This window comes from Botryllus schlosseri, chromosome 6, assembly GCF_051294905.1.
Source record: "Botryllus schlosseri isolate E-star chromosome 6, Bs_hap1, whole genome shotgun sequence".
NCBI classification, from domain to species: domain Eukaryota; kingdom Metazoa; phylum Chordata; class Ascidiacea; order Stolidobranchia; family Styelidae; genus Botryllus; species Botryllus schlosseri.
The window spans coordinates 15,482,955-15,492,527 of NC_137241.1; the positions used below are offsets into that span (position 1 = coordinate 15,482,955).

Consider the following 9,573-nt stretch of genomic DNA (forward strand, 5'->3'; position numbering starts at 1 on the left):
GCCTATTCCTCAGTAAATTTTACGCAAAATTCGGTGTTGGTCTGTTCGCATTAATTTTGACAGTGTACCATACCGAAAAGGGCCATGAGGCCACTTCTCGATGATGTCATGTAACAGTGTACTAAGTTTACGGCTTTCATCCACGTATTTATTCGGTAATCTATTTTCCAAAGGCGATTTCGCAGCAGACCTATAGACACTAGACAGTAATAAAGCCGTATGTGTCGTGTTACAGTCTCCAGTTTCAAGGCCAAAATCTCCTATGCTGTACCGAGACCGAATTTCCTAAGCTGCTATTCTTAGTTCTTCAGAATGATGTTTTGGATTCCATATGACAGGCCCAATCTATGAGATAACAATTGCGTATCTGTCCGAACTCGTTGACCTTTCCAATTAGGCTTACGCAATCTCTCGAGTTATAGTCATTTCTATTTCTGCAGATAATTAGTCAGGTCTAGTGCGAACATGAACCGTGTTGAATCTTTGTTCCGTACGCCGTTTACGCGGTTACCACACTTCAAGTCACAGCTCACCGGCGCACCTCTCATGGCACATACGTTAAAATCACTGTTGCCGGGAAATTCATGTTACCGTACCATCATTAAGTTACGTGTTTACGTTGGAAAACGCCATTGCGACGTCATCTTGATAAAAAGTCGCTTGCAGCCCTTGCCCCACCACCCGATATTGTCACGAGCCGCCACTGTCAAGCTCACCCCCCCAATTGGGGGATTTGGGGTGCGGCCATGCGGTCCTGCACACGGCATGACCGTTTATGAGTTGCTAGAAGGTATGCGCCGGGCGGGACAGTTTTCATTTATTGCTGTAGTTACTTCATGACTTGCGGAGAAAGCTGTCACCACTCAAAAGATCGCCCACACTCAAGGTCGGAGCCAGAAAAACATTTTTTGTGGGGGAGGGGGGACACTTCATGGGATCGTACATCCTTCCATGGGCAATTTCATCACTACCCATTATACATGCGATTCCTAGACGCACACACACACCCTATGGAAGCTTCCAGTTCCAAGTATAGCTTGTATTAGGAGATCGATTGACGGACGAGCCCAAATCGCTGACATTAGGTGATGAAAAATCAATGTGAATTTCGAGCCTAGTCGCGTGGAGCGCAAAATTGTTTTGAATAAATGAATGAATTTGATCAATAATATCGGTGCATGTATATGAGCAAGCAGGTGTCCATTCTGAATAATTACTTAGTTGAAGCAGGGTTGTTTATTAACCTCTGGTAAAGATTGACGCATACTTTAAAGATGGGAATCGCTGATAGGCCTACATATCAGACTAAATTTAAAAAATCCTTGGATCAAACTCGTGCGATTTCAAATTGGCACTTTTTAACAACGGAAGGTGGCGATATTTTCCTGTGCCGTATTTATGTCTTCGTCTGTCCCGGAACGGAAATTGCCGGAACTAATAGTCCCCCCATACTGAACTGAAACCCCTAGACTCAATCAACCCAACGACCTCGGGCTATTCAAGTGTAGGCTATCTACTGGTACTGTTGTATTCTCATAATTGAAAATGCAGCTAAACTGAATTATGATTATTTTCGGATTTTTTTCGGTAAACCGGTAAAATGAAGACATCTATGGACTCTAAATCGCGCGAAGAAAATTTGTAGGTTGCGTTCATCTGCCCCACAATACTGTAATATTTATTGATTTTACGAAAATTTTCCAGAAATTTGGGGGGGGGGGGCGATCGCCCCTTTCGCCCCTCCCTGGCTACGCCAATGCCCCAAAGGGGTCGTCTGAAGCGTTGCCCGTTATTATACCAATCGTCACCACCTACAGGGTTACCATACGTCATCCTTCCTCCTTTTTAGAATTTTTGAAAATGTCCGAGGAAGCCGAAATGTTCTCCTTTTTGAGATTTTGTTCTCTTTTCCGAGAATTTTGGTCACATTTACGTCCAAATTCGGCTGAGATACCCTGAAACAGCACCGAAGTGACGCTCCGGCGGGTATTTCCGGAGCTGAGCCGAAGAGTTGGCCTTTTTTTTAGTCAACCGACCTCGGAATGGGAAAAATTAACCATTTTTGAAGGATTTCCCTCCGATAGTTTCAAAATTTTGAAAAAGTGTCCTCCGTCCTCCTTTACCGATTCCGAAATATGGTAACCCTAACCACTAGGGATGGTGTGAACCTCTGAAAGGTGAAAGGTGCATGCGGCCCGCGAAACGCCTGTTGTAAACCCCTGCTATAATTAATATTCGCAAACCACAGATGATGGTTGCACAATAATTGAGCGTAATGTGAACTAAAACCGGGGGGGGGAGGGGGGTTCACGGGTGTCTTTGACGGTCCAAAAGAGGTCCGCGAATGTAAAAGGGTTAAGAACCACTGTTTTAGACGAATTCCGTTCGGATTTTGATTTTTTGAAGCTGGACTTGGACATGGAATTCCTATGCAGATCCTAATCAATTCGATTTTTATCAGAATGAGAGACTTGGATTTGAAAATGTTGAATTCATACGTATCTTTGCTATCCAGCACTGATACAGTGATGCAGACCATAAGCTCGCGCTACACCAATAAAAAATCCCCTATGCCCCGCATTCTGCTCACATGTGGTGCTGACTCCGGGACGAGGGCATTTTATATTGTTAATCCCGTTTCAGATTCGATATCCAAATTCAGAAATCATTTCCTCGTCGGGTAATAAAGTCACATGTAAATCATAATAATTTATTAAAAATTGTATGGCCAAATTTAACTGGAACAAAATCGTAATTCCGTATCCGGCCAAAATCTTCATATCTGTTGTTTCGAAATTCATGCCCAATGCCCATCTCTGATGTGGTGAAGTGGTACTGATACCAAGCGCTACAGTGGTTCTCTATCTCTAACTGTGGTATGGGTTTGGGTTATCTTTGTGATCACTGCATGTTAGAAAAGCAAGACTGTTGTTGATACATGTGATGAAGTTTTATAGACTAGTATCAGCATTCGGCAGACCAATTAATTGCTGGGCCGTTGCAGAAAGGTCGGTCAGCCTCGTCCCCAGCACAGTTGCAAAGACTTTTCGAGGTAATGCTCTGAGGTCAGCGAGAATATATTTATTAAATTAATTGAACTCATAATTGGATATTCGCGCTATTTATCATAGTGTCAAATGATCATTGTCACGACGACTATAGGATATAGGCCCGTTAATTTTTTGGTGAAACGAGTTAATTTGTGTATAGACTCGACTTGTACTCGGGTTATTGCTCATGACTCGAACCAATAATTAGGTGCTGACTTAAGTCATATGACTCGTGACTGGATCCACGAAGACAGTCATTTCATTGTAATTTCAAAGAAGAGTAATTACATCACACTATTATTATTTCATCTATCAGTATTGATACTTGAAAATGCTACCAGAAATGAGTATATTATGAATACAATATACAATATCGGGTGGGTGGGGCAAGGGACGCACGCGATTTTAATTGTCTAAATGACGTAACAATAGTGTATTCCGACGTGAAAATGTGATTGCGTAGTGGTCTGGTCACACACAGTTTGTGTGGGGTAGGCTATAGACATTAGGCATGGTTAATATAGCTTACGTATTTCAAATTATTCGAAAGAAAATATGAAGTAGCCGACAGTAGTTTATACTTGCATATTTTAACGTTTGTATCAGTAGGCCTATTGCGCGCGGCGTGATTTCATTGTTGCAAAATGTTCAATGAAATCTGGAATACCCAGAATGATAGCGTTGAGAATCGTGAGCACATCGAGCCTAATTACTGCAGCAAAGTTGATGGAAAGCGATTCTTCAACTATAGGAATTTTAAAAGTTCACAAGTGGTTATAGCCTACTACTTCGGAAAAAGATGTATTGGAATATAAACAAGTCACCTCGAGCCGAGCAATGTCGGGTAATATCGAGACACCGTTTGCAGTAGACCACATGCTTCAGATCACGATACCCAATTTCGGTCGAACTAGAGATACTACCCCTGACACCAGCAGTGTAAAAGTGTAACAAGGCGTCCTTATCCTCGCTTATACGTCAGCCATTCATTTTTTATCGAAATACGTTGGGAAAAAGGTAAGAGTGCGCTTTCCTACCGCGTACGATTAGATCAATGGACAATTTCTTGAGACAATTTCAAGACAAAGTCTTGCGTGAAATCGCCGAATTTTGCGTGAAATATATTGAGGAATAGGCTGATCAAGTGATCAGCTGTTAGCCGTCATCGAAAACGAACTATAGCTATCGCGCTTGACAGGGGGTTGTAAGCAAATGGCTTGAAGGCCACAATTTCACGATGAAATTGACATCGGAGAATATAAAATACAGTAAATATTTGAATGCAACCCGAGAATCTTAGTAAACTGTTTCATGAGGGCATCATCTCATCACCTATCACGGTATGAAACACAGTTATTAAATTTAGCACAGACCAGGGTTGTAATGACTCGAGTCATGACTCGACTCGAGTCAGACTCGAGTCACGATTTTCAGATGACTCGACTCGACTCGAGTCATTTTCTCAAAATACGGAAATGACTCGACTCGACTCGAGTCAATCTGTGTATTGACTCGACTTGGACTCGAGTCATTGCGCATGACTCGAACCAAGTCATTGACTCGAGATTCAGACGGCCAAGACCGACATTTCATTGTAATTTCGAAGCCAACACACTATTGGGATTTCGTTTGTTGGTACTGGTGCTTGAAAATGCGACCAGAAACTGCTAAAAGTGAGGAAAATTGATAAATTATAAATGCGAACCATTCAATATCACCAAACAGAGTTAAAAAGTGGGTTTAGGAAGATTTTAACTGGAAACTGAGCAGTCAACACAATGACTTGGACTCGGACTCGAGTCATAATACCATGACTCGGACTCGATCCTCTGTTCGCTGACTTGGACTCGGACTTGACTCGGTGGGAATTGAAAATGACTCGACTTGACTCGAGTCAAAAATATAAAAGGGAGATTGACTTGTGACTCGGAGCCTTGTGACTTGGTTACAACCCTGGCACAGACCAACACAGACTTCTGCGTGAAATCCGCAATGTGTCAGATCAGCGTACGCCGTACATCTCTACATTACTCGATCTCGATAACTGGTCTAATCATTGAGTGTCAACCTCGGGACTTGGCACAGCGTTCGATATTAAAATCAAGATATACGGTCCAAAAGCGTATGACCGATCTAGGTATGGAGCATCGTTAAAATCAACACAGACCAATACCGGTTTTGCGTAAAATCTGTTAGCGATAAATAGCGAGTCACGAGTCATTTCGAGTCATTGAACATTTTGACTCGAGTCAAGTCAAGTCAATCGATTTTCGAAGGTGACTCGAGTCAAGTCAAGTCACTCGATTTTTGGAGGTGACTCGAGTCAAGTCGAGTCAAGTCAAGTCAAGTCAAGTCACGAGTCAAGTCACATTTCAAGTCAAGTTGCCTTTTCGAAGTATGAGGCATGCCTACATCATTGCATTTTGTTAGCTGTCTGAAATGCAGATTGAGTGGTCATTGATTCTGAACCAATGAGCGAATATGAAGTTAAATATACACGCAAGAAGGTGCTGTATCGCGTACATATACGTAGAAATGCTAAACTACGTAAGTAATTGCACAGCCTCACTTTATAGTTACCAGCCAAAATAGAGAATAGAGAAACGAATTGATGAGATACAATACATTACCCATTTACAAATTAATATGATACATTTCGAGTCTGCGCCAATGGTTGAGGACTATATAAACTATCTTCGAATTCAATTTCTATAAAACAAGAGGTTTGGTTCAGGTAATAACAGAGAACACAGTAATATACATTTTTCTATTAAATTACTTTACTATACTAGTTAACGACGGCGTAAGCTTCGATCACTTCGTTAGCGGTCAATTTATTTGTGAGAGAACAATAGAGGCTCAGTAAAACGCACGAGCATTGAATGATTGCTCGCTCTCACGGGTTACACCGGCGTTTCGCGAACAATCCGATTGCAAGATACAGTGATTTTTATCGACATCAATTGCTTGATGACTTGAAATTGACTCGTGAATTTTGCTTCGAGTCACGAGTCAATCCACATTTCTGATAAGTCAAGTCAAGTCATTTTAGCGAAGTGACTCGAGTCGAGTCAAGTCATACGAAAAAGGTGACTCGAGTCTGACTCGAGTCAAGTCATGACTCGAGTCATCCCAACACTGGGTATGAGATACTTGAAAGGCTCCGTTGTATAACCTATACTTCATGCAGAGCTGTCAAATTTGTTACTTCGCCATTTAACGGTCTGACAAAACCGCCCAAAATTACATTTCCCCCTCACACAGCAAGAAAATTACGTGATACGGGAATAATTTCCCAAAAAATCCAAACAGCATAGCGATAACCCCCTCTCCTAAAACAAGTAGAATAACACACACCACAAACCCCCTAGGTCTGCGAACTTGACCCAAGGCGTACAGAAAAACTCACTTTTAGCGACTTTAGCAAAATTAACATAGCCTGAAAAAGGGGACCCAGTGAATATGTAATTTTCGGTGGTCTCGCCTGGGCATTCGTGAAATAGGAAACTATTTCAATTTTAAACTACAGAATTAGTAAAGTTACATATTATTCGGGCACCGTCGTGCCTGGCAGGGGGAGTTGAACTTCTCTCCATTGTGTCATAGATAACAGTGAGATGCAGCTAACCCATCACGGAGCTCTTTGTTATGCAAATCGAAGAGAGTAGAACCATAGTAGAAATAGTTTATAGAATGTTTTTAAATCAGTCCTTTACATTTTTACGCAATATTTGATAAAAGTTGCAGCAAAAATTGACTATGAATAATAGAGAAAAGTTGCAAAAAAGTGCACAATAAAATCCCTACAAACAGCCTAAAACATCATAGTACATAGATTCTGAGTATCTACGAAACTGTCAGAAACCGTAAAAAAACTTGCCCTAGTCATGACCGATCTCGATATGGAACATCGTCAAAATCAATGGAGAGTTGGAGACCAATACCCGATTTTGAGTAATTATGTAAAAATCTGTTTGCGATACATGACGCATCAGCACACAGTCAACTTTGAAAACGAAATTACTACCCTAAACTTTAAGTAGTGTTAAATACCACCATCACGACATAACATACCAAGTTTCAAGAATTATCATGTTGCGAAACAGCGTTAAAATCGACAGCAAAGGTCGACTCAACGCATAGGACGGTAACAGAGTTCAGGTATATATACCCTTGTTACATCACACTGGCAGGGTGACTCGTCAAGTTTCCCCGCTTGCTCGCTAAGGTAATTTCAATTTGATGAATAGGAGAGAGTAGTGTTCACCGTTGCTTTATTGTGAGCGGCTTTGAGAGAACAGAGAGTGGAAGCTTGTTATGAGCGCTACCGTGGCACGCCCCGGCTAGGCATTTACAAAGCGAAAACACAGGATAATTCGATTTTGTAGAGACTTCGCTATGACGCTATATATGGACATTTACAAGCGAAAGCACAAAAAGAATGCGATTTTCGCCGTGATTATGGTTGCAGAGCGTCTATAAAGGGCAAATCATTGTTATTGATCAGAATTTCAGCTGGGTCAATGCCCCGGTTGCCCTATAAAACGAGCCGCCACTGGTTTGTGATAACGAGAGTACTTCAGGTATCATGTTACAACACAGCGGGAGATCTCGCTATATCGCGTTACAAATAAATTGGCGACTCGGCTCGATATCTGGCCATGTTATAATCAAATAACCGATGCGGAATCTGTTTGATACATGAATGAATTTGATACAACTGGGTTGTGTTAGTAACGACTGCCCGCCTTTTAGTCCTATGGTATCTCTTGTCCTGCTTTCACACATTTAGCCAAAAATAAAAACAATCATAGACGCATCGGAGGCACGAAAAATTAGGTCGCTCAGTTATGTATTAGAGTTCTATAAATGTTCGATGGAATGTGGTAATAACGAGACGATATAGTCCTGGATAATCCGAATTTGTCACTTTTGCATCGTAATCCAATTAAGGAATGCTTTTTCGATTACGAGCCTGACCCTAAACGGGCTATACTGACATTAACGATTGCACTCTTTACCATCCCAACATAGCAAAAATGCTACATCAATTTAGCGAACGATATTATGTTGAATTAAAACTCATGGTGCATAATTTGAATTAATCCAGATCCGCAGAAACGATCTGTGAACAATCCATAGCAAAGGCGAAGGTGTATTTGCGCGAATATTAAACCATTACAATCAGGAGATGTGTCAGAAGCCGAGTAACGATTAGCAAGACGGGCAGTCGTTCCTCCAACAACCGAGCTAATTCATCGCCAATTTCATCAATAAATAAGAGATTCCGCATTCGACATTATCATTTGTGAAATCTGTTATGATACCCGACTCGAGGTCGCGTTCTTATGTGAGCGCGAAATAGCAATATCTCTTACTGTATTGTAAATTGATCACACTGCTCAGTTTTGGTAATTAACGGCAAGTTATGTCTGTTTCTGCTGTTATCTCAGCTTACCAGTTATGGTGCTATATCGTATAACACGGTAATACAACTGGGTTATGAGGATGAGTCACAGGCCGAATTAAAAAAGATCGGAACGTCGGGCGGGTGTTATATCGAACTGAATCATGTCATATGTTATCACGATATATCAGATTCCGAGTGCATATATTAACATTCGTGAATCTGGGTATATGGTACCATATTAAGTCGAGGCCGCTACTTATCTGAATGCGAAATTATATGATCTCCCGCTGCTGCGTTGATTGAAATATGATCTGCGCGCGTGTGTTGTAGATGTGGTTACTCGCTCTCAGTAATTAGAGGCGCGCCTACGAAGAGATGTACTCGGGTTGCCATCGATCGTAGCGTACGGCATTGGCGTAATATTTTACTATAACAGGGCTATGTATGTATATGCGTAATACGCATGCGTATAGAGTTGTTAACACGAGCGAGATTATCTGATTCTTGTAGTAGAAGCATTTGTGCATACAATTAGCCCGATAAATCGGGTATAATTCAGAACATCCTAGTTGACGAAACAACCCCCTTTTACTATAGAACACCCCCCTTTATTCTCGGCTGGCTACGCCCCTGGGTATCAGTATCATCAGTCATCATCACCCATAACATCAACAGCGCAACGTTTCTCTGCGAGGTGATTGCACTTTTAACCACAACCACCAGATCTGCGGCATAGTCATTCCAGACGATAGTGTTACGTGACAATACCAAACTCCGTTACAATGAAAAATCCTAGACTGATTTTGGGGGTTCACAGGCCACGAGCAGAACAAAATTTATATCTTTGTAATCAGTTTACCGCGGTAGCCAGGACCGTAACAGCACTTCGTTAGCCCCCCCCCCAAAAAAAAATCTGGTCTTTGGCCCCCCATAGGATGATATACCAAACCAGACCCCCTAAGGCATGCTTTTGTTACTCCTTAGCAACGACATTTGTTGTACGCACCAAGACACATGAAGTTTTAGGCAGTATAGCATGCGACTCCGAGAAGTGTGCCAGAACGATCGGCAATCTTGGCTGCCAAGGTGTGCCCTTATGCTGACCAAAACTTC

General features: G+C 41.7%; 1 protein-coding gene across 1 annotated transcript in view; it reads right to left on the bottom strand.

Annotated features, from left to right (window-relative positions):
- Positions 1 to 8,546, bottom strand: part of LOC145441134 (sprouty-related, EVH1 domain-containing protein 2-like) — a 98,780-nt gene extending 90,234 nt beyond the window's left edge. The window contains exon 1 of the mRNA XM_080318935.1: positions 8,536 to 8,546. The gene's annotated coding sequence lies outside the window, so the exon portion shown is untranslated. The remainder of the gene's footprint in view (positions 1 to 8,535) is intronic.
- Positions 8,547 to 9,573: the final 1,027 nt, after the last annotated feature.